This window comes from Canis lupus, chromosome 1, assembly GCF_048164855.1.
Source record: "Canis lupus baileyi chromosome 1, mCanLup2.hap1, whole genome shotgun sequence".
Classification (NCBI taxonomy): Eukaryota; Metazoa; Chordata; class Mammalia; order Carnivora; family Canidae; genus Canis; species Canis lupus.
The window spans coordinates 117,714,137-117,737,687 of NC_132838.1; the positions used below are offsets into that span (position 1 = coordinate 117,714,137).

The 23,551-nt window shown below is 47.0% G+C and overlaps 2 long non-coding RNA genes and 1 pseudogene across 2 annotated transcripts in view; 2 read left to right on the top strand and 1 right to left on the bottom strand.

The window, feature by feature from the left end:
• LOC140606905 (uncharacterized) overlaps positions 1-6,373 on the top strand; it is a 47,996-nt gene extending 41,623 nt beyond the window's left edge. The window contains exon 3 of the long non-coding RNA XR_012009114.1: positions 3,892-6,373. This is a non-coding gene — a long non-coding RNA (uncharacterized lncRNA). The remainder of the gene's footprint in view (positions 1-3,891) is intronic.
• Positions 6,374-8,159: 1,786 nt separating this feature from the next.
• On the bottom strand, positions 8,160-9,564 carry LOC140609866 (free fatty acid receptor 2-like; annotated as a pseudogene).
• Positions 9,565-11,998: 2,434 nt separating this feature from the next.
• On the top strand, positions 11,999-20,954 carry LOC140606912 (uncharacterized). Its single transcript, XR_012009126.1, has 2 exons — positions 11,999-18,578; positions 18,959-20,954. It is a non-coding gene; the product is annotated as an uncharacterized lncRNA (long non-coding RNA).
• Positions 20,955-23,551: the final 2,597 nt, after the last annotated feature.

Below are 23,551 nucleotides of genomic sequence, written 5' to 3' on the forward strand. Positions count from 1 at the left end.
GACCCAGAGCACCAGCAGAGATTCTGGTCCAGGTGTGGCCGCTGATGGGCTGTGTATCTTTGAGGAAGGCCTCTGGCCTCTCTGGGCTCTCTTAGAGTCCCCCCTTCTGAAGAGGGCATCAGAAAGCGACCTCATAGGCTTGTTTTATGACTCAAGTGTGATGATACGTGTGGAAACACTGTTGCAACCTCAGAACACGCTTCTTCTGATAGAAGTTATTGTCCATAACTAGGAATCTGATTTATGAGAGCAAAGAAGGGGGTCACCGGCATGAGCAGAGCTACGTGCCATTCCCAGCCCAGGGGCAGTGACTTGCATGTCAGAATGCAAATGAATTGGTGAAATTATTATATAGGCCACTTGAATCTTTTCTAATTTATTTCTTTTTTTTTATAAAGATTTTATTTATTTATTCATGAGAGACAGAGAGAGAGAGAGAGAGAGAGAGAGAGAGAGAGAGAGGCAGAGACACAGGCAGAGGGAGAAGCAGCCTCCCTGCAGCGAGCCCGACGTGGGACTCGATCCCGGGTCTCCAGGATCACGCCCTGGGCCTCAGGCAGTGCTAAACCGCTGCACCACCCGGGCTGCCCTGTTCTAATTTATTTCTTAAATATTGTAAAAGGTAGAATTCAGAAACACCGATTCTTTATTAAGAGTGACAAATTGTTTACCAACTGTTTGTACTAATATCTTGGTTTTAGGTGACTGAAAATTGTCCTGGCTGATTAAGTAAAAAAAAGGGACGTTTGTTTGCTATGTAATTAAAGAGTCTTGTAGCTAAAGGGCAAAGTGGCTTCAGGAATGGCCAGATCAGGTGCTTAAAGCTGTTAGTGTTTGGTCTCAGCTCTGTGTTTCTACACCAGCCTCCTTCTCACGCAGGCCCTCTCCAAGTGGTGGCAAAGGTGACTCCCAGAAGCTCCAGGATTACGTTTTACCAGCCTAACCACCCCGTGGAAAGAGTATGGTTCTTTCCAAACCATTCGAGAAGGGTCTAGAAATGATGACTCTGGATGGATGGATTTGGACAGGGACCCAAGTCTGGATGACATGTCCTCCCTTGCAGCTGGGCTGGAGCTAGCCTTTTGCCCCGCTCGCCATGCCTCATGGACTGACAGTGGAGGAGTGGTTGACTGGTGGAGAATTGGGAAGTTGTTACCAGAAGGAGGAGGAATGGATGCTGGTGGGCAAAACCCTAGGTTGCCATCTGGGAAATGGAGCCAGACCGGAGGTGAGGGCTGTTACATCCTAGGCCAGTTGAATATGGGCATTTCTCCAGTCTGAAGAGGAAGACCAGTTCTGCTTGGCACCTCCCACCCCAACTTGTATAATCCCTCTGCCACTTTACCTCTTGAGCCTCCATTGAGTTTTCTTGATCTTTTACCATTCTGGCGTTCCCCCTGCACTGGGAATGAACTCCTCACCTTGTCCCCAGCTAAGACCCTGTGGTCACTAGGGCCCATCCTACCTTTCCTTTTCTGGGTCAGACTTCAGGGTGCCTTCTCCCAGGGCTTGCTCAGTGTTTTGGGTAACTAAGTCCAGCCCGTTCCCAAGCAAATGGCTTTTGGGGATCAGCCCGAAATGGATTTTTACCAACTTATGGGAGAAGGTGCAGAGACAGGTACTTCTGCATTCGCGGGGTCCCCAAGGAGCCAAGAGCATTTGAACTTGAACTTGCTGTGGGTCAGGAAGAGGAAGGTCAAGAATTGAGCTCTCTGTCAGGCCACTCAGTCCTCTCTGTTTTCTCCAAAACTCCGAAACGTTTTCACACAAATCTAATTGACCTCCTGTCAATCTCAAGCTGTGATTATTCTTTCAGATTTTGTTCTGCTTTCATAACTCAGGAATCCCGTTTTATGTCTGCCCCTGATTAGTCCAGATGGACTTGCACATGGCTGGTTTTCTCATGTACCCCCATCCCACCCCACGCCTCCTCGGACATGCTCCTTGGTTGGTCAGTTTTCCCAAGTGAGGACCCACTTGAATGGTTATTCCCAGCCCTGCCTCACAAAACCTCTCTAGAATCCCTGGACACAGGAGCAACCAAGAGGAAAGTAGGGCCTCATGCTGCCCATCACGTCTACAGGCAGTGCCTCTGATCCTGTCTCTCAGTGTCCCATCCCCTGCCTCTGCACCACCTCTGCCTTCTTACCTCTTCTTTGTTTCAACCGCATAGATCCAAGGTGGCTCCGGTTTGCTCGGAAGCTGTTTGACACAGACACATGAATACATGACAGATTATGCTTTGCCCTCCCTGCAGGAACTGTATCTGGTCTTGGCCCTGGTTACGTGGCTCAGGGCCCACAGAGGCTGCATTTTCATCCTCAGGATCCCAGTGTCTTATTCTCCTTTCACTGTCATTGTCAATCTACTCTTCTCCAGGCCCAAGATTTTGTAGCCTCCAGCCACCATTTCTTCTTGGTCTGTGTGCACTTTCTGTATAAACCACACAGTGAGGGGAGAAGCCCCTGTTAGCTGCATTTAATTGAATCATCTTACCTTTATACTTTTTTTTTATATTTTATTTACTTATTCTTGAGAGACACAGAGAGAGAGAGTCAGAGACACAGGCAGAGGGAAAAGCAGGCTCCCTGAGGGAAGCCTGATACAGGCCTTGGTCCCAGGACCTGGGATCACGACCTGAACCAAAGGCAGATGGTCAATGACTGAGCCACCCAGGTGCCCCTTACCTTTACACTTCTGTTGAATGTTCATGACAATCTGGATTTGGTGAAGGTGAAGAATGTGGAGATGGGCTACTCCTATACCCCTGGAGTCCTAGAGAGGCAGTCTGCCCCCATGACACCCCAACACGGTCCATGCATATGTACATCAGGTTACTCTGTGGGTCTCCGGCCTCATCTGGACCCTTTTTCCTGTTGGCAGGTAATGTGCGCCTGGCCTGTTCCCTCCCATTTGTCGCCTGGTATCTGCTGCAGGGCTGGACTCAGGAGCTCCTGTGTTGCCAGCTGTTTTACAGGAAGAGCTGGATTTACGCCATCACTTTGGAGAGTAGCCTGATGGTTTTGCTGAAACGGAAAATGCACATTCCATGCCTCTCAGTGGTTCCCTCCTTTGAGGAAACTTCCACACGTGTACACAGAGACATGGCCTGGGATGCTCAAAGCAGCATTGTTATGCTGGTGAAACTAGGAGATGATCTAAATGGTTATAGCTAGTAGAACAGAAAAGAATATAAGATAGCATTTAAATAGGATGGCAAATATACAGCAGACAAGAGAAACAAATGAGAGCCGTAAGCTTCAGGGATGGGTGTCAAGGGCGTGGTTATCAAAGATGTGATTTGGGTGGAAAACGAGTTCCAGGATGACTTGTACTATGTGATATTTTTGGGCATTTAAAAAACAAAACAAAGAGATACTAAACCGTGTTTGTGTACTCAGGTACCAAGTACATTTTGTGGACGTGTCCATGGACCAGAAAAATACACTTAAATTTCAAAATAATGCTGCTTTTGGTGAAAAAGAGAGGAAATTCAGTGAGGGAGAAACATAATGGGAACATCAACTTAAAAAAATCTGAGGAAATAGTGGGGCACCTGGCTGGCTCAGTTGGTGGAGCATGCGGCTCTTGATCTCTGGGTTGTGACTTCAAGCCCCACACTGGGTATAGAGGTGGCTTAAAAATAAATTTTTTTTAAAATCTGAAGAAATATAACTGTTAATAAGCATTCACTGTTCATGATGGTTATATGCATATTTGTTATGTTTTTAAGTCTCCCTACTTAAACTTTGACTCAGATTTTTAAAATAATTGAAGGAAAGACTGGCTGCTACTGTGAGCATTTGAGAAATGATATATCTTTCTGTTGTAAGTGACTGAAAACCCAGTTCCAACTGACTTAAGCTAAGAAGGAGAATTTTTGGCTTTCAGATCTGAGCAGCTCCAGAGTATGTCTGCTTAGGATTTCAGATGCGTGGACTCAGTTTCTTGGTGTGCTGCCTGCCTTTAAGTCGACTTCACCATCTCTCCTCGAAGTGGTCCCCGTAGCCAGCATTCTCCAGGATCAGTTCAGCAGAAGAGGGGTTCATTCTCCTAAATGGTTAAAAGAAAAGGACTGGGCTAGCTTTGCTTGGCCTGGATTGAGTCTCATGACCAGATCACTGTGGTCACAGGGGAGCTGTGCTGATGGCTCTGGTCCTGCCCCAGAGCATAAAGTGGGGAGTGAAGTCAGCTCCACCAGGCATCACAGTGGAGGAGGAGGGGGGAAGGATGGGGCATTGTCACCAGCAGTGAAGGGGTGCTGCCGAGAAGGCCAAAGGAACAAATGCCCACCTCAGATTGTTGGGTCAGTTTTGAAAAGGGATTGCAGAGCATGTTGTGATGAAATCGTAGTTTTCAAGTCCACCAAACAGCTTGATTTTTCCCCACCTGCCTCTTACCACTCTGCATCCTGCCCCGGTAGTGGGACTTCCTCATGGGAGTGATACTGTAAATGCCAGAACGAGGCACTCAGTAGGCTTCCCGTAAGCCGTCAACTCCCCACCCAAGTCGGGGTGGGGGCCTAGCCTCTGCCGAGTGAGCCAGTAGCATCTCAGGTATTTTGTAAGTAGGATGGAGTAGATGAATTGAAAGTGCCGGTTTGATATAATTTTCTCTTTGCCAGATAATATTTGTTTAATGTAACACAAACTATGGACAATGAGCAATTTATTGTTGTTTTTGTCAAAAAGTCATGTCTTCAAAGATAGTGAAGTTCTCCCTGGGGGTAGGGTTTCTTGAGCACAGCTTAAAGAGAAAGCTTTCCCCTAAGTTTACATAAACCAAGGGACCTGTCTTCACATCAGGGTTTCAATGGAAGCTTGCCCTCATTAACTTGAAAACCAGAGAGGGCTGAGGAGATTTAGCTAATGGTATCTTCAAACCTTTCTTTTTCCTCCTAAGATCATGCCCTAGGAACCGTTCATTTCCCAGGAGGTGCAACAGGAGTTGCATTGAATATATGAACTAGACATTATTGAGTACTCTAGAGACAAAATTAGGGCTTTTACTGGGGCTTCATGAAGACCTCCTTCCAAAATAAAGCACACCAAGTATGCTCATAACTTTTGCCTCCCATAAGCTTTCTTTGATCTTTGCTGACAAAAATCAAATGTACAGTTTTTTCAGGATGCCATAGGGCCAATATAATTAGCACTGAGATTTCTAAGGTCACAAGCCCTACCTATATTTTGGATTAACAAACCATCCCCTAGAGGTAGATGAAATAATCCTCCTCCATGAAACAAGAAGAAAAACTCCAGTTCAAAGAATCTTTGGAACAAGATTCTTGACTCACATAAAGTGATGAATCCACCACTCTATAGAGCAACTCTATCTTACCCATCAAAACCAGTTTGTTGCTGTTTATCTCATGACAGGGTAGTTCTGGTTTTTACGCCTCCTAGTTCAAACATCAAAAAGCTTTGCATTTGACCAGACAAACTTTAAACTCACATCTCTAAAAGTTTAAGTGGCATTAAACTTTATGAAATTTTGAGTCACTAAATGCTGATACACCAGACGGCATAATATTTTATATACACGCAGTTGCATCCAGCAGAACAAGCAGTGGTTCTCTCATGACACTAGATCAGCAATTCTCAAACTTGTTCATCATAGGACCCCTTTATACTGTTAAAAATTACTAAGGACCCCGAAGAGCTTTTTAGATTTTTATGACTTATCAAATTAAAACAAAACAAAATTAAAACAAAAAGATTTAAACATGTATTTATTTAAAAATAATAATCAGAAAACCATTGCATGTTAATATAAAAAACATATTTAATGAAAATAACTATATTTTCAAAAATACTAATGAGAAGAATGGCATTGTTTTATACTTTTGCAGACCTCTTTAGACCTCTAGCTAAATAGAAGGCAGCTATATTCTCATAGCTGCTTTGCATAGTCTGTTGTAATAGCACATGTCAGGTAGCTTCTGAAAAACTCCACTGTGCAATCATTCATGCAAGAATGTGAGTGAAAAAAAGCAATTAGCATCTTAATATCATTATGAAAATAGTCTTGACCCCTCAGATCCCAGAAAAGGTTTCTGGGACCTAGGGGTCTACAGACCACATTTTGAAAAGTGCTTCCTAGGGGCACCTGGGCGCAGTCAGTTAAGTGTTGGACTCTTGACTTTGGCTCAGGTCATAATCTCAGGGTCCTGGGATCAAGCCCCACAGAGGACTCTGCACTGAGCAGGCAGTCTGCTTGGGATTCTCTCTCTCCCTCTCCCTCTGCCTCTCCCCTGTCCCCTGCTTGAGCTTTCTCCCTCTCTCTCTGTCTCTGCCTAAAATAAATAAATAAAATCTTTAAAAAGAAGGAAAGAAGGAAAAAAAAAGAAGGAAAGAAGGAAAGAAGGAAGGAAGGAAGGAAGGAAGGAAGGAAGGAAGGGTGCTCTCTAGGACTCACGTCATTAGTTGAATGCCATCTGGAGTGCCAAGGAAGAAAGGGAGGGAGGAACCAACTAAGGAACACTTAACACATTAAAATATCTAAAATAACCACTAAACTAATAAAAACAGAGCATATGATTTCCAATTCAGTAATATCAGAAATGAAAAGAAACAAAAACAACTTAATCCCAAAGGAAGACAAGACGAAAGAAAAAGAAATTTTTTTTCCCTTAAATGTATGTGTTCACTGTGATAATTCGTCTGGCTGCTACAGTTATTATTAGGCCATTTGTAGTATGCATAGACTTCAGTGTGTGGATATACTTCTGTGGAAGTGTTTAAGATGACAGAAATAAATCCAAGCATATTGGAAATTATTATTATATAAATATAAACGAATAAAATGATATAGTTGAAAGACAAATACTGTTGAATTGTCATACCAAATTACAAAACCTCCAGCCACTGGATGTTATTGTTTATAAAAGATGCATCTGAAGCCTACAGATATAGAAAGTTGGAAAGTTAAAGGACGTACCAGGCAAATACTAACCAAAATAATAAGTTGGCCTGGTTATATTAATATCAGACAACATAATTTTTAAGGCAAAAGGAACAATGAACATTTCATTCCACCAGAAAGACAGAACTACGAGGAGAAATGGACAAGATCACTATCACAGGAGGAGTGTGTAACACACCTCTCCATGTAACTGTTAGATCAGATAGACCAAAAGTAAATAAAGGTTCTAAAGATTTGAACATCACAGATTAACAACTTTGATCTAAGGTGTACAGAGACCTGTACCCGATGGTTGCAGAATCTATGTTCTTTTCACACCTGGAATGTTAGGATCACTATATTCCTGGTCAAAAAAGCAATTCTCAACAAATTTCAAAGAGCTGGAGCTGGAACCACTCAAACTGTATTCTCTGACCGCAGTGCCATTTAGTTAGAACAGAGTAACAAAAGAATCAAGAAAAAAAATTGTATGCTTGAAAATAAAAGAAAATTTCTAAACTTGAGTCAAAGAAAAAACAATCATATGGAAATTAGAGTCATTTAGAACTTAAAATAATGAAAATTATGCAAATCCAAACTTGTAGTATCCCACTGAAGCTGTCCTTTGAGGGGGATTTATAGCCTTCCATGCTTATGGTAGCAAAGAACAAAGGCTTAAAAAAAGTTGGAAAAGGAGCAATTGAAAAGACAAAAAAGTAAAAGGAAAAAAACAACCCAACATTAATGAAATGGAGGGCAATGGATAAATGCCAGAGAAAGCCTTTGGCTTTTGAAAAGACCAAGTTAACAGACCTCTGGCAAGATTGATGATGGAAAAAAAGACACAAATACCAAATGTTGGGGATTGAAAATAGGACACAACCACTAAAAACTATCCTGACCCAAGTTTCTTCACACTAGCACTGACTTTTCCCTCAAGGACTGTTTCTCTTCTTGCCTGTTTCATACACCTGAGCCAGCAACTGCTTTGGTTGGGGGGCTGGTCATGTGGGCTCACGTGGTAGGATCCTGTCTGGCTCTACCGACACTTGCCTATGCTGGATGTTCAGATCTAATTTGTGGATCCCCCCTTGCAACTCCTTGCCTCTGAATCAAGGCCAAGGATAGAGCAAACAGCTCTGCAGGGGTTGAAGGAATGCTATCATCTTATGAATACTGAATGGAGAAAGAATTTCCAGGATCAGAGGGCTGTGGCTTACCACAAATAAGGAAATTTCATAACCCCCAGGAAACAAAACAAAAACATCCAGTAGATGAGTTGGATTTTTTTTTAAAGATTTTATTTATTCATGAGAGACAGAGAGAGAGAGAGAGCACATAAGTGGAGGGAGGGGCAGAGGGAGAAGCGGACCCCTGCTGAGTAGAGTGAGTCTGGATGGGGGTCTCAATCCCAGCACCCCACGATCATGACCTGAGCCAAAGGCTCAGACTTAACAGACTGATCCAGGCACCCCTGGATGAGTTGGATTTGAGATATCCACTGCTCTCCTTTGCCTCAAAGGCTAGGCACAGGAGAAGTTGCCCCAGTTCTGTTTCATGATTTCCCCTTTTTGAGCCCTCCTCCCCCAAAATATAACACCAAATTGGCAAATGTAGTCTCCTGTGAAGGTGACATCAGCCAACACCTAAGCTCACATCTTCTCTCTCTGTAGCCAGCTCTCCAGCTCTTCTCTTGCAGAACCCTGCCAGTGAGGCACCCCAGCTCTGCAGACTCTGCAGCCTTTTGTCAAAGACTCCTCAGCGCACAGCTGAGGAGAAGAAATAGAAAATCAAGGGGTTGATGCAAGCGCTGAGAGCACTGAGCAACACCGCACACACTTGCCAGGATTCACTATCTTTCTTCAAGAACCTCAACACAAGAAACACATTGTAGGGCCCAAAGCAGACCAGGAAATTGAAGAGTCACAGTGGCCAGCTTCACAGCTCTCCAGTGCTTCCTCATTCCCACTTGGGGCCTGGAGAGCATGATATGCACAAAGCGCCACTAGCAGAAGATGGTGACCACCATGGGGATGAGGAAGGGGACAAGACACAGCTCTAGCTGCACAGGGAGCAACACGGCCAGCTGCTCTGTGGTGAAGTTCTCATAGCAGACAGGGAGGCCTTCGGCAATGGTAAGTAGTGGACGATGGTCACAATGCTGCAATTTCCAAACGACAAGAGGCAGAAGAACAGAGAGGCAGTGACTCCATACACAGGCTTGCGGGACAGCTTGTACTGCACGGGGACAGCCACACTGCCGTAGCGCTTGATGCTGATGCCCGCCAGGAGCCACGTGCTGCAGTAGATGCTGCTGTAGAAGCCATAAGCAGTGAAGGCACAGAGGACATCCGCCAAGGGCCAGCGGAAGCCATATGCAGTGTCAATCTTGAAGGGCAGCAGCAGCAGGAGGAGGAGGAGGTCCACCAGCATCGGGCTGAGCAGCAGGATGTGGACAGGTGCAGGGTGGGGCTGGCGGACCCGTCCCATGAAGGCCCGCAGGGCCAGGAGGTTGGCAGGGAGACCAATGAGGAACTATATTATGTAGACAGAATAACTCGGCTATTGGGATTTTTGGTCATCCTTCCTGAAGAGACCAAAGATGAAGTCAGAATCCTCTCTGACCATGGGTTTGCCAGCCCCAAACCAAAGTGAATCCATTCTCGGCTTCATTGCATCACCCCTTCCTGCCTTTCTGAGTGGTTATGGCTAACCCCTCGAACTGAGTACCCTTCTGCTTCCTGTGTGTCATGGAGAAAGAAGACCTCCTTGCTTCCCAACCAATTATTCTGAAAGGAAGGAAGGAAGAAAAGAAAAGAAAGGAAGAAAAGGAAGGAGGGAAGGAGGGAAGGAAGGAAGGAGGAGGGAAAGGTCTCCTAAGCATTTTGATATCTTGGAAGCCCCCACAGGAGAAGTTCTGAGGTCTCCCAAGGCCCCACTTTGTGAGGGCAATGACATCCTCTAGCTTGCTCACCCCTGTGTCCCTAGGACCTAGAACTGTGCCTGATGCATAGTAGGTGCTCAGCACCAACTGTTGTTAAATGAATGACTATATGAACGGAGGGAAGGAAACAGCTGCTTCATCACCAAGAGGGACTAAGCCTGAGACTGTGTCTGAGTTTCTCCAAATTTTACTCAGCCTGCTTGTGGCTCCCTACTTCCTCCCTCCTGCTCACCCTCCCTCCTGCTCACCATCCCTCCCACCCTCCCTTTTTCCCTCCCTCCCACTCATCCTCCCTCCCACTCATCCTCCCTTCCTCCCTCTCTAAATTTTGGGGGAGTAGTAAAGGAAGGAGCCTGAGCTGAGCCAGGTCACCAGGGCCCCAGCCTTGGCCATGCCTCAGCTCAGTCGTGTGACTCTGGGAAGATCATGTAGGTCTTCCCAGCAGCAGCTTGTTTCCCTCCATACCACAGATAACCACGATTTCTCCCAAAGTACCACAGTTCCCAGTCTGCTGACCACTAATTCACCCTTTCTCATCGCCTGAAGTAAGCGCATAAATGTGAAATTCATATTGATCAAGAGTAACTTTTATTTTTATTTTTTTAATCTGTCTTATTTAATTTTTTTATTTTTTTATAATAAATTTATTTTTTATTGGTGTTCAATTTACCAACATACAGAATAACACCCAGTGCTCATCCCGTCAAGTGCCCCCCTCAGTGCCCATTCCTGTTATTTACCTTTGAAAGGTAGACATTTAAAATAAAACTTGGGGCGGGAAGATAAATAAATAAATAAATAAATAAATAAATAAATAAAATAAAATAAAATAAAATAAAATAAAATAAAATAAAATAAAATAAAATAAAATAAAATAAAACTTGAGTCCTCAACCTGTTACTGCTAATGTATTACTGGTAGGCCGTCTGTAAATCTCATTCCCAGATTGGGGAATCTCAGGTAGAGGGCCAGGTGAACAGGGAGATTGCCATCTAGTTGGGACTGAGCGCACCATTCGTGTTTCCTGCCCCTCTCACCTGCACCGGGCCGCCCCCCCAGCACAGGCTTCCCACTGACTCGTGCCGGCCCCTTTCCCATCTCCGTGACCTCTTGCCTCAACTCTTTGGAGAGTAAACTCCATACTCCGCTCCATAAACCTCATAAGTTTATCTATACTCCCTCCCTCCTCTCATCCCCTCTCTAGACTTGTGATCCCAATGGCCTCTTCCCTGAGCACAGCAAAGTTGGGTGTCTTGCCTTTTCCTGGAGACAGTTGGATGGCTTTTCCAATTCGGTCTCAGGTGCAAGGGGAACCTTGTCTAACTGGACCACCTTATTCTCTTCCACAAACACGAAGCTTTTATGCCTGGAAGAGTCATCTGGTCAGAGAGAGGAAGGTCAGTAGTTGAGCTTTTCCCAAGGCAGCTTGACCCTCTGGCTCCTCCACCAAATTCTGCTCCCACCAAACTATTTCTTATTTCCCCCCAAATCCAGATCACAACTGCTCTTTTGGGCTCAAATAATCCATTCTGTTTTCTTTTCTATGGGCAGTGATTCCAAACAAGTCTGCACACGCATCCAGTTCCTTCTCCCTCTGCTCTTTCTGCACTTGTTCCTTCCCCATCTTTTCTCTTCAGGCTCCTGACCTAATCAGTTTCCTGTTCTCTTTCTAGGAGGCTCCTCTGAAACTCATGAGTGTCTAATGCGTCGCCTGACTTCCTCTGGCCCTTCTTATAAATGCTTTTCCTTGAACTTGGACTATCCCGAACTTGGACTGTGTTGCTGCCAGGCAGATTGGGTTCCAGGACTTGTCTTTCCTCAGGGAATGTGTGTGTCTTGCCACTGGCCGCCTGACCCGGCCAACAGAGACCTTCGTCCTTTCCCCTGGGACCCCAGGAGAGTGACTCTCAGCCCAGTTTCTCCTCCAGAAAGGATCTCTTACTGCTCGTTCCCCATGTTGGTGGTTGGGTGATCTCTCTATATTCCTGTAGACTGCCCTTCCCTACCCCACACTGTACCTGTCCTGTAGTGGGCACCTGGGACGAAAGCAACATAATTATCTTTTGTTCTCTACCAAGTTAATTTGTACTATTTTGCTGTCCCCATTGGATTGAGCAACAGGAACTTTCCGGAATGGTAAAGGCTGCCACAAAAAGCTGCTCTCATTGTAAAATGTGAAGGAAAGGTTCTCTTTTCTCCATCCCCATCTGCAACCATGCGGAGCCGATTCCCCAGTCAGGAACAGAGCTGCGCAATCTATTAGCAGGTGCTGGGACCATGCGCACTGTCCAGGGCCTCAGGAGTCTCTCTGTTAGCTGTTCTTCCTGGGATGACCCCACTCCTTCCCATGGGCGTGTGGGTTGAGTCTACGTAAGTTCGGCCCTTCTGCAAGTGACTTTTTGAAATTCGTCCTTAGGGAAAAAACCAACATAGTTCCTTGCATGTCACGGGTGCCTGCGTACCTATGGAGTAAAAGGAAAAGAGTTGGGGGTACCTGGAGGAGCTTGCGAGCCACTGATGCAAGCAAAGAGGAGGTCCGAACCTGCACTTTTGGCTTTTTATTTCCATTCTGCTACCCAAGCCAGCAGAATTGGGCCGTCCTCGGTGCTGAGGTCCCGGGGTCACCAAGGTAGAAAGGGGAGCACAGATTAAGCTGTTTTACAGAACCAGCAGCTTTGTGGACCTCACGCACAGCAGCAGCATGGGAACATCCCAGCTTTACCTCTGCTAAGGGATGCTCAGGGTCACACTGATGGCGTATGTAGGCTTCCCTCCACAATGCCTCACCTCTCACCGTCACCGCACTCCCTGCTCATCAGACACCCAAGCACCTAGACACTGCCCTAGGTGCTGGGGACATGAATGAACGAGACAGACAGTACACAAAGAAACCAGCGGGGAAGTTCAAGTAAAGGAGGGAAGCAAAAAGGGAAATCTGGAGAGAGACTAGCATGGGGCTTTTTTGAGAGAGAGGCCTGGGCTAAGCAGGGATGTTTGAACCGAAGCAAGGAGCCAGCCATGTGAAGAGCGTCGCAGGTAGAGGGGACGACAAGCACCAGGGCCCTGCAGTGGGAACAGACTTGCTGCATCGGAGGAACGGAAAGGAGGCCAGTGTGGCTGGGTGTAGGAGATAGGTCAGGCCGCTCAGCCGTGGTGAGAGGACACAGGAGTGCGTTGGAGAGTGCTGACTGTCATCTGGAGCTGTCTGACCTCAGAGGAGGACTGTCTTCCCGTTGATCTTATCTCTCTCTCCTGCTCTTTGGTGTGTCTCGATAAGCTCCTGGGCCAGGCACAATCTGACAGCCCCCTTCTGGTTCAGAGCCCTGCTGCCATCCGGACAAAGGACCACTGTCCTCTTTAGCATCCAGCAATAAGTGACCAGGAAAAGGTCAGATAGGGGGACGCTAAACACAGAGTCCCTGGGAAACATTTTAAGAGGATGGAGAACGGAAGTGTCCAGCCACACACACAGTGGTACGCACCACCAGAGGAAGTGAAGAAATGGGGCAGAGACCCATCCAGGGAGCAGGGTTCAAGGTCCTCACTGCTCTCATTTGCCCTTGAGCTAGACCCCTGTGTAGCCCAGCCCACTGTGGGTCAGCTGTCCCCCTTGAAACCACACCATGTAAGATGAGAAACCTGCCCTATTAGGAAATTAAGGTTTTCTAGCCACCTCCCCTCTGCCAGCTACTGCCTCTGCAGACCTTGGCTTCCCACATCTCAGGGGTGGGACCCAGGTGACACAGACTTAGCCACCGCATCCTTCCAGTTGCTCAAACCAAAACCCCAAGACAGATCCTTGACTCTTCTCTTCCTCTGACACTTATTCCATCGCCACGTGTCTTCCGCTCTATTTTCAAAATATATCCCCGACCACCGCTTCTCACCACATCCACTGCTGCCACCCTGGTTCACGCTGTCCTCCCCATCGCTCGCTCGCCTGTTCCTGAGCAATCTCCTGTCTGGCCTCCCCGCTTCCCTTGTCGCCCGCTTCAATCTTTCCTCCACACAGCGGCCAGAATGGTCCTTTTAAAACCTAAGTAGGTCACATTCCTCCTCTACTCAAAACCCCATGGTCTTCCCATCCCTTTTCAATGTCACAGTCCTTCCAGTGGTCTATAAGCTCTACTGTGTTGGCTTCCTGTCCCTGTCACTCTCTGAGCTCATCCTCTGCTCCTGTCTCTCCCATTGTTACTTGGGACACTTTGGGGCGGGGGGGTGCAATTTGATGATATTTTTAAAAACCAAAAATCCTACACCACCTGGTCCAGTGAACTGATGTTAATGAGTTTATTATGTGGGTATACTTTCCCAGATCCACGAAGAAGTATATTTCTCACAGTGTTGTTTTTTTTTTTTGAAAAGTAAAACTGACAAACCTTTTTTGTTTCTTTTTTTTAATTTATTTTTTATTGGTGTTCAATTTGCCAACATATAGAATAACACCCAGTGCTCATCCCATCAAGTGCCCCCTTCAGTGCCCCTCACCCAGTCTCACAGTGTTTTTTGTTTGTTTGTTCTGTAATAATAAAAGACCGGGAACAACCTATGTCCATCAGTAAAATTCTGGTTAAATAAGAACTAGGGGCCATCCAGTCAGTAGAAATAGTATATATCTGTTACAAATAATGAGGCAATTCTACAGAGGCCAGTACAGATCAAACACTGAGATGTATTGTCAAAAGAAAAAAAAAAGTACATTACAAGAATAATGAGTTGTAAGAAAGGGGAGTGAATGCACACCCACACGTTCACTCAATGAGGATTTCCTGGGCAGCCCCCATGTTATAGGACTTGGAGATGCTAGACGATCGGCAAACAGGTCTTGTCTCGGGGAGCCGACGTTCTGCTAGTGCAAGACAGAGAGCAGATTGATCATAACGTCAAGCCAGGCACTAGGCTGGGGTTCAGAAGGAAGACAGACTGGAAAAGCAGAGCAGGGCAGGAAGCGAGGGCAGCCTGCAAAGGCCTCTCAGAGGAGGTGACGTTTGAGCGGAGACTGTAGGAAAGAAGAGAATGAGGTGTGAGACTGGCGTGGTGTTCCAGACACGGGCCAGCAAGGCCTGAGGTGACCCAGTGTGTCGGAGGAGGTCGGGGAGGCCAGGGTGGCAGCCAGGACACTGTGAGGGTGGAGTCCTGATAATGAAGTCAGGTGGTCAGCTGGAGGCCCCACACCACGTGGGGCCTTGTGGTCATGGGCAGGATGTGGAGTGACATCTGGAGTATGGTGGGCAAAAGCGTGATGTAATCTCTCCCACATTTTCAAAGGATCCTTCGGGATGCTGAGTGATGAGTGGATGGGGGATGGGACACCCATGAGACTGGTAGCAGTGGTTTGTCTCTGGGAGGGAGACTTTTCTCCATCTGCCCTTCTGTGCTGTTAAAAAAAAAAAAAATCTTTTTCTGAGCGTGTGAAATCTTTTCTAAAAAAAATTATTTCAATTCAGTTTGCCAACATATTGTATAACACCCAGTGAGCGTGTGTAATCTTACTCAAAAAGCCATTTAAAAGCAAGAAAAACCCAGGCACAGAGGAGGGCACATGATGAGATGAGCACTCTGTGTTACACTATATGTCAGCAAATTGAATTTAAATAAAATATTAAAAAATAAAAATAAATAAATAAATAAAAGCAAGAAAAACATTCACAGGTAATATTGATTGAGCATTTGTCACGAGCGGAGCTGTGCGCCACCTGAACAGCCATGCTTAAGCAGGGGTGGCCCTGAAAGTGGCAGTGCAGCCCACCCCACCCCACTCCGCCACAGCCTTCTCTTCTGTGGGGCTTCCCCAGCTGGGGGAGCGGATAGGACCAAAGTAGACATCAAAGAGAAAAAGGACAGAGCTACGGGCCTCACAGCCGTTAGATCCCTGGGCCACGTCTCCACCCACGTGTGGCAATTATCCAGCTTCCGAGTTTTTGCCAGTCGAGTGGGTATCAAGCAGTGTCTCTTTGCGGTCCGGATGCAGTCCCATTTTACTGATCGGTAATGGGTTTCGCATCTCAACAGAACGCAGCCCCCCGTGGCCCATAATCACTGTGCTGGACAGTGTCTCTGATGGCTCTTAACTGCAGCACCAGAGGCCGACTCTGCTAATTTAGGGATTATACCGTAACATGTTGGGTAGCTCAGAGATTCCCCAGGAAGGCTGGGGAACCAGGCTTGGAGGAGAAGGGAAGCTGGGCAGCCAGGACCACGTTCAAAGTCATGCCGCTGAGCCAGTCCAGTGAGGGTGCGGGGGCCCCCACCTCCCCCAGCCCCCACACACTGAACTCTGGGCCCTAGAGCCACGTTCTGTTTGTCATGACTGCTGCTACCACCAGAAGTAAGTCCCTTCTTTGCGCCACTTGAAGCCTCAGATGCTGAACTTGGACAGGCAAGCCTGACTGGCTAAGCATAGGAGGGAAGCTCGGAGAACAAGGTCCAGCGTTCTCAGCTTCTCTGGTGGGAGCCGGGTTCTGCTTCCCACTAAGATTAAAGATGCATCTGTAGGCAGTTCCCTAAGCACAGGAAGGGGTTCAGATGCTAGGAAACTGAAGGGTGTCCAGTATTCTTAGGGCAGGACCCTTCAACATCAGGACAGCCCAGACCACTTCCATTTTTTGAGGTTCCCAGGATACAGGGGGGAAAAAAAGGATGACATGCCCAAGAGGGATCGTAATGGTAGAGCAGCATCCTAACATGAAATAAGAAATGTCATTGTACTGTTCACACAATAGCGTTCGGATTTTATTTGTTTGCTTTTTTGGCAGAACTCATTAAAGTGTAGAACCAGAAATGAGCCGTGGGTCTTAAAAATTAGATCCTATCAAGCTATCTGTGTGACCATATGTTTTAAACTCATCTGGGAATCGTGTCCTAAGAGTAAATGTGAGGCCCGGGCCAGATGCCCTGCAGGCGGGCCCTGAGGTGAGCCTGGTGTAAGCAGATGGTCCGGGGCTGCCTTGCTCAGAGTCAGGATCCGCCCTTGGGCAGCAGTCCCTCCCTGCACAGAAAAAAATCTGCTGCTCATACAAGAGCCAGGAACTGCCCTAGACGTTGTGCCGAGGCCGAATGCCAGGGAGGTAAATTACTACACCCCGAGGCCACCTAAAATGGGATGTAACCATGTCACAGAATGAGCAGGATTTGGCAGATACAAGTAAACCCCATTTCTTCCCCTACAACCCTTCTTCCTGTGGTAGCATGACTCCTTGAGGTCTGTGGCTTCTTTGGGTGCCCTTAGATAATGAAAGTCCAGTCGGTGTCCTCATCACATAGCTCCAGCCCAGTGTAATATCAAAATTCCCAGTTCTGTTCCGAGGAGCACTTCTCCCTCCCAGCCCTGCGATGCCTCGGACTCAGCCTGCAGAGGAGGAGCACATGGCACGGTGTGATTTCTCTTTCTTCGCACCTTGTCTCCTGTGCTCTCCCGCTCGCTAGCTACAGCTTTCGGCCCTGCCCTGTGGGCAGAGAGGATGCATGTCTCACCCCATGCCCTGGGGTTCGATGCCCTCTGGGCGGGACACATCTAGTGCTGACTCGTTTTCCCAAGGGGCCCTTTTGCAGGTTCTTGGTCCTCCCCAGCTGGAACCTTTGGATGTGGAGCACCTCCTCTGCTCAGTTGCTCAGTCCAGTCTCTGTCCTTGGGCCTCCTTTCTGTGGGATGGCGCTGCTCCTCCAGGCTAACTCTTGGGAAGGGGGGCATCATTCATGAAGTGACTTTAGGCTGGGTTGGCAGCAGGGGGCCCCCCTTTGGTCCAAGTGGGCCCATGGATCTGAATACCATTGTTGGTGGGACAGCAGCTCACCCCCAGTGTGGCTGTCTATACTATTTTGATTTCTCCCAGCAAGCATTTGGCACCAGCCCCTGTGCCCTCTAAACTTCAGGGACGTGTCAAGCCCTGCCGGTGGCGGTCTGCAAGTCCCTGTATCATACACTATCTGGGAACAGGAAGCACTGCATTTTCTTCCCACTGGGGTCACCATGCTCTAGAAGTGTCTCCTCTTCCACTTCCCAACTCCTTCTATTAGGCCTAAAGGTGAGTCTTGAACCAATGCCGATCAAATCCGTTTTTAAAGTCTGTGTGGATGGTTTAACACCTCCCATGAGGTCAGGATGTGGTGGCACTTGGTATCTGTTGATCTTTTTTCCAAGTTACCATTTTAATTTTAATTTTATTATTTTATTTTATTTGAGCACAGTTGACACACAATGTTACATGAGTTTCTGATGTGCGACATAGTGATTCCGCACGTCTATATATTGTGCTCCATTCACTACAAGCCTATACCACCTGTCCTGAGCCCGTGCATCAGTACATCACTGTTATGATATCATTGACCATATTCCTTATGCTGTGCTTTTTATCCTCCTGACTTATTATTCACTCCGACTGGAAGCCTTACCTCTCGGCTCCCCTTCACCTATTTTGCCCATCCCCCTATCCCTAAGTTACCAGTTCCTCTCTCTAGCTGTTGTGAGAGGAGGCTTTTCCCAAAAGGGTATGACACTGTTTGTATCTCAAAGGCTATTGCCATGTATTCCAAGAGCTCACGGGAGCCCTCTAATTTGGGGAAAACCCCATGCCTGCTTTTGGGGGTGTCCAGAGATCAGTCTGGGGAGACACAGAGCAATCCAATTGCTTCTTGAACTCACAGCTGTTGTTGATTCCATGTGACAGGCTCACCGGAAACTACTCAGACAGGGCTCTCTGTGGAATGATTATCCTGGTGGTGACCCTTTGAGGTATGTTGTCTACACCCTATTGGGGGAGAAGTGGTAGTGTCCAAGGGCATGTGCTGGCCCTACAAAGGGAGTAGGTTGTGAGACTCCCACATGTGTCTCCGGGGTCATTTCTTGATGGCCTGTCCTGCCCACATCTCTGCCATTCTCCAGGACAGCACACTCAGTTTTCTTAGTATCAGAGAAATTAAAGTCAAAACAGTACTGAGGGGATGTTTAATTTTATGCATCAGCTTGGCTGGGCCACAGTGCCCAGATATTTGATCAACTATTATTCCAGATGTTTCTGTGAGGATGTTTTTGGATGAGATTTACATTTAATTTGGTCAACTTTGAGTAAAGCAGAATTCTCTCCATAATATGAGCACATCTCATCCAATCAGTTGGAAGACCTGAATCAAAAGCTGACCTTTCCTGAGCCAGCAGGAATTCTCCAGCAGACTGCCTTCAGATTTCACTCACAACATTGACTCTTCCTCATCTCCCAGCCAGACTGCCTTTGGACTTGAACTACAACCCTTTGGACCTGAGTCTTCAGCCCACCAGCCTTCATCAGATTTGGGGCCCATAAACCACCACAGTCACATGAGCTAAGTTCTTAAACAAATCTCTCTTTACATTGGTTCTTTGTCTGGAGGACTCTAATACACTGAGTTACAAAATTCTAAATGTCAACTTAAAAGGTGGTGCCGGGTAGCTTGGTTAAGCATCTAACTCTGGATCTCAGCTCAGGCCTTGATCTTGGGGTCATGAATTTGTCCCTTACATTGGGCTCCACACTGGGCATGGAGCCTATTTAAAAAAAATTAAGTATCAACTTAAAAAAATTAAAATATGATATTTCCCCTTGCTGCCAGGGTTATGGAGTCTCCTACAGACAGGGGACAAAGAGTTGATTCAGCTGGAGAAGGTAATTTGTCAATATTTATTTAAAAAAATCAAATGGCAAAAACAAACAACAACAACAACAAAAACAAAGACATTGCAAGAAAAGAAAACTGAAGGGCAGTATCATTCATAAACATATTGGGTGGGGGGTTGGGGTGACTGGGTGATGGGCAATGAGGGGGGCACTTGGTGGGATGAGCACTGGTTGTTATGCTATATGTTGGCAAATTGAACTCCAATAAAAAAAATTTTTTTAATTAAAAAAATTAAAAATCAAATGGATCTACGAGGTAATATAGCAGTACACCTTTTAGGAAATGTAGACACACTAGCATTTATGGAAAAGGGTGTTCAGGGATCCCTGGGTGGCGCAGCGGTTTGGCGCCTGCCTTTGGCCCAGGGCGCGATCCTGGAGACCCGGGATCGAATCCCACGTCGGGCTCCCGGTACATGGAGCCTGCTTCTCCTTCTGCCTCTCTCTCTCTCTCTCTCTCTCTCTCTCTGTGTGACTATCATAAATAAATAAAGAAAAAAATATTTAAAAAAAAAAAAAAGGAAAAGGGTGTTCATTGTAGCATTACTTAAAATAGTGGAAAATCAGACATACTTTTATTATTGATTCTTTTATTTATCAAATACCAAATGCCTACTCTGTGCTAGGACTGTGTTAAGCACCTGGATATACAGTGAGCATGAAATAGACACAGTGACTTGTGGTCAAGGGCTTAGGGAGAAATCACACGTTAAGCAAGTGATCAGACAAATAAATAAACCAAACTGTCTTAGCACAGTGTGAGATAATGTCAAGGTGGGGGAGGGTTACTTGAGATTAGATGATCAGGGAAGACCTCTCTAAAGAGTGACATTGGTGAGAAAACCTGAAAGGAGAGGCCGGTCAGCCAGGTCAAGCATGGAAGAAGCTGTGTGCAGAAATCGAGAGCTTGGCCTGCTTGAGGCCAGGCCAGCATAGCGCTACTAGCGACGATGGGATGGCCTCCCCAGGAGCTTAGAAACTCTCGAGAGGTGGGACCAGATGGCACAGGGCCTGGGAGGCCAGGAAGAGGGTATAGGAATGGTAATGGACAATGACATAATCTAATTAATGTTCCTTAATGGTCCCCGGGCCATGGTGTGGACTAATGGGGTTAAAGACAAGAAGAAAAACCAGGTTAGAAGCTTTTGTAGTCCAGGTGACAGATAATGGTTGCCTTGCATTGGAGAGAAGCAGATTCATGCAAGACACATTTTGGAGATAGAAGTAGTAGGACTTCAGGTGCCTGGTGGCTCAGTCAGTTGGGCATCTGCCTTTGGCTCAGGTCACGATCCCAGGATCCTGGGATCAAGTCCCACATTGGGCTCCTTGCTCAGCTGGGAATCTGCTTCTCCCTCTCCCTCTGCCTGCTGCTCCCTCTGCTTGTGCTCTCTTTCTGTCAAATAAATAAAGTCTTAAAAAAAAAAAAAAGAAGCAGTGGGACTTGGTGATAAGTTGCCTGTGGGCAGTAAAGGAGTAGGCATCAAAAATGGTTGCCTGAGCCCCGGTGGCACAGCGGTTTAGCGCCTCCTGCAGCCCGGGGTGTGATCCTGGGGACCCGGGATCGAGTCCCACGTCGGGCTCCCTGCATGGAGCCTGCTTCTCCCTCTGCCTGTGTCTCTGCCTCTCAATAAATAAATAAATAAATAAATAAATAAAAATAAATCTTTAGGGATCCCTGGGTGGCGCAGCGGTTTGGTGCCTGCCTTTGGCCCAGGGCGCGATCCTGGAGACCCGGGATCGAATCCCACGTCGGGCTCCCGGTGCGTGGAGCCTGCTTCTCCCTCTGCCTGTGTCTCTGCCTCTCTCTCTCTCTCTCTGTGTATGTGACTATCATAAGTAAATAAAAATTAAAAAAAAAATAAATCTTTAAAAAAGAAAAAAAGAATGGCTGCCTGACCACCAGTCACCTGTCCAAATGGCCCAAATAGAAACACCACATTGCCATGTGCTGCAAGATTATGGATCAACTGAACCTCTTGTATTGCTGGAAGGACTGCAGAATGGTACAACCGCCAACACACAGGCTGAAGGTATCCCTAAAAGTTGAATATACAGTTACCAATGGCTCAGCCATCCGTTTCCTGGGTATTTGACCTAGAGAAATGAGAACTTGAGTCCACACAAACACCTGCCACATGAATGTTTTGCACAGCTCTATCCATAACTGCCCTAACCTGAAAGCACCCAGAGGGCGGCCAGTGGGTGTGTGGATGGGCCCATTGTGGTACAGCCAGATAATGAGCAGACCACTCAGCACCAGAAACAAATCATGATGCCCACAGTAACTGGGATGAATTTCAAGGACACTCTGCCCAGTGAGAGAAGCCAGTATCAAAAGGTTAGAGATGGTATGATTCCATTTAGGTGGCACTTTTGAAAAGATAAGATTACGATAGATCTGTGGTTGTCCAGTGGTTAGGAGCCAGGGGAGGATGTGACTATAACTAACTGTTCTTTATCTTGATTGCAGTTGTGGTTACAGGAATCCATGAGTGTTAAAATTCACAGAACTGTACAGTCCTCCCTGAAAAAGTTCCTTTTTATTGTATGATCATTTTAAGCATAAAAAAGAATTTAATTGGGGCATCTGGTGTCTCAGCGGTTAAGCGTCTGCCTTCGGCTGAGGGTGTGATCCCGGGGTCTTGGGATCGAGTCCCACATCGGGCTCCCTGCAGGGAACCTGCTTCTCCTTCTGCCTATGTCTCTGCCTCTCTCTGTGTCTCTCACAAATAAATAAAATCTTTTAAAAAAACTAAACCTTTGATTTAAAAGGGGGGAGGATTCCAGGGTTTGTGGCACGGGCAGATAGGTAGATGGTCTTGCTGCTGCTCCCTGGCGTGGCCGAGGCTCGGAAGGGGGGCTGCTCCCAGGGAGTGAATGAAGAGCTTGGTTGGGACCAATGACGTTGAGATGTTCACAGTTGAGTACACAAGAGTCTGAGGCTGGAGATGGGAATCTGGAACCATCAATGACTAAAGCTGTGGCCGTGAATTAGAACACCTGAGGAGAGAGGGTGGTGAGCACAAAGGGACAGCCTTCCAGAGCAATGGCTTCCAGAGCTTGGGGACAGAAGGAGGAGCCAGGGCTGAGATAGGGTCCCCCTGGGATTGTGAGGGTTCCTCCGTGGGCTCATCTGCTCTGCTCTGCCTGTGTTCTCCAGAGGCTTCCCTCAAGGAGGAGAGCAGAGGGGAGGACAGCCCTCAGAAAGGGCTTCTGGGGTGGGCAGGGACTTGGAAATACTAAGAATGATTTTAGAAAGTCAGCAGATCTCTGCAGCTGTTTGCCATCAGATCTGGGTGAAGTTATCTCTGAGCTGCACTTGTGGCAAAACAACACTTCCTCCTGCTGCTCTCCCCACCCACCCCCAGCATCTGGACCCTCCTCAGCCTCTCCTGGCACAGGGGCCACAAACTGGAAGCCGGCGCGCCAGACCACAAACCTTAGCCCTGTCTTGTTTTCACCACACACAGGACTTTACCATCATATCAACTTAAAGAAATGTAAGATTTGACAGCCAGCAGCAACAGTGGGTTTTCAACTAGAAGAATCGAAGGTATCGCAGCCCCAAACCCACAGCCCTTCTTGGCAACGAGACAGGAGTTGAATTCTGACGAGCTGGGCATTCCCCAGTTGGCCTAGTCCCCGCTACTCCCTGTAGATCTCTGACGCCAAGATAAGAGCTGGTTGCCACTTACCACCTGTTGGCGCATGGTGTCTGCCTCTCCCCCACCCCCCCCCCAACCTGGGTCATCTTCAGCTGTCTCGTCTGCAGGGTGGCATGGCAAAAGCAGAAACCTGCGTGGCTTGTCCAAAGGTGGGAAGGTGTATTGCCACCATTATGCACACATATAATACGAGGTGACAGAGAGAGGCAAGGTGACCTTGGTGATGAGTTGTTTTTAGAAAGGCTACATTTACACGCAATACAATGCGTCCATTTTAAGCATAGCGTTCGAGAAGTTTTGATAAATGTAGAAATCTGAGTAACTCCCCACCCCGGTCAAGTTATAGAAAACATCCATCACTCTTAAGTGGCCGCCTGGCATCTTCCCAG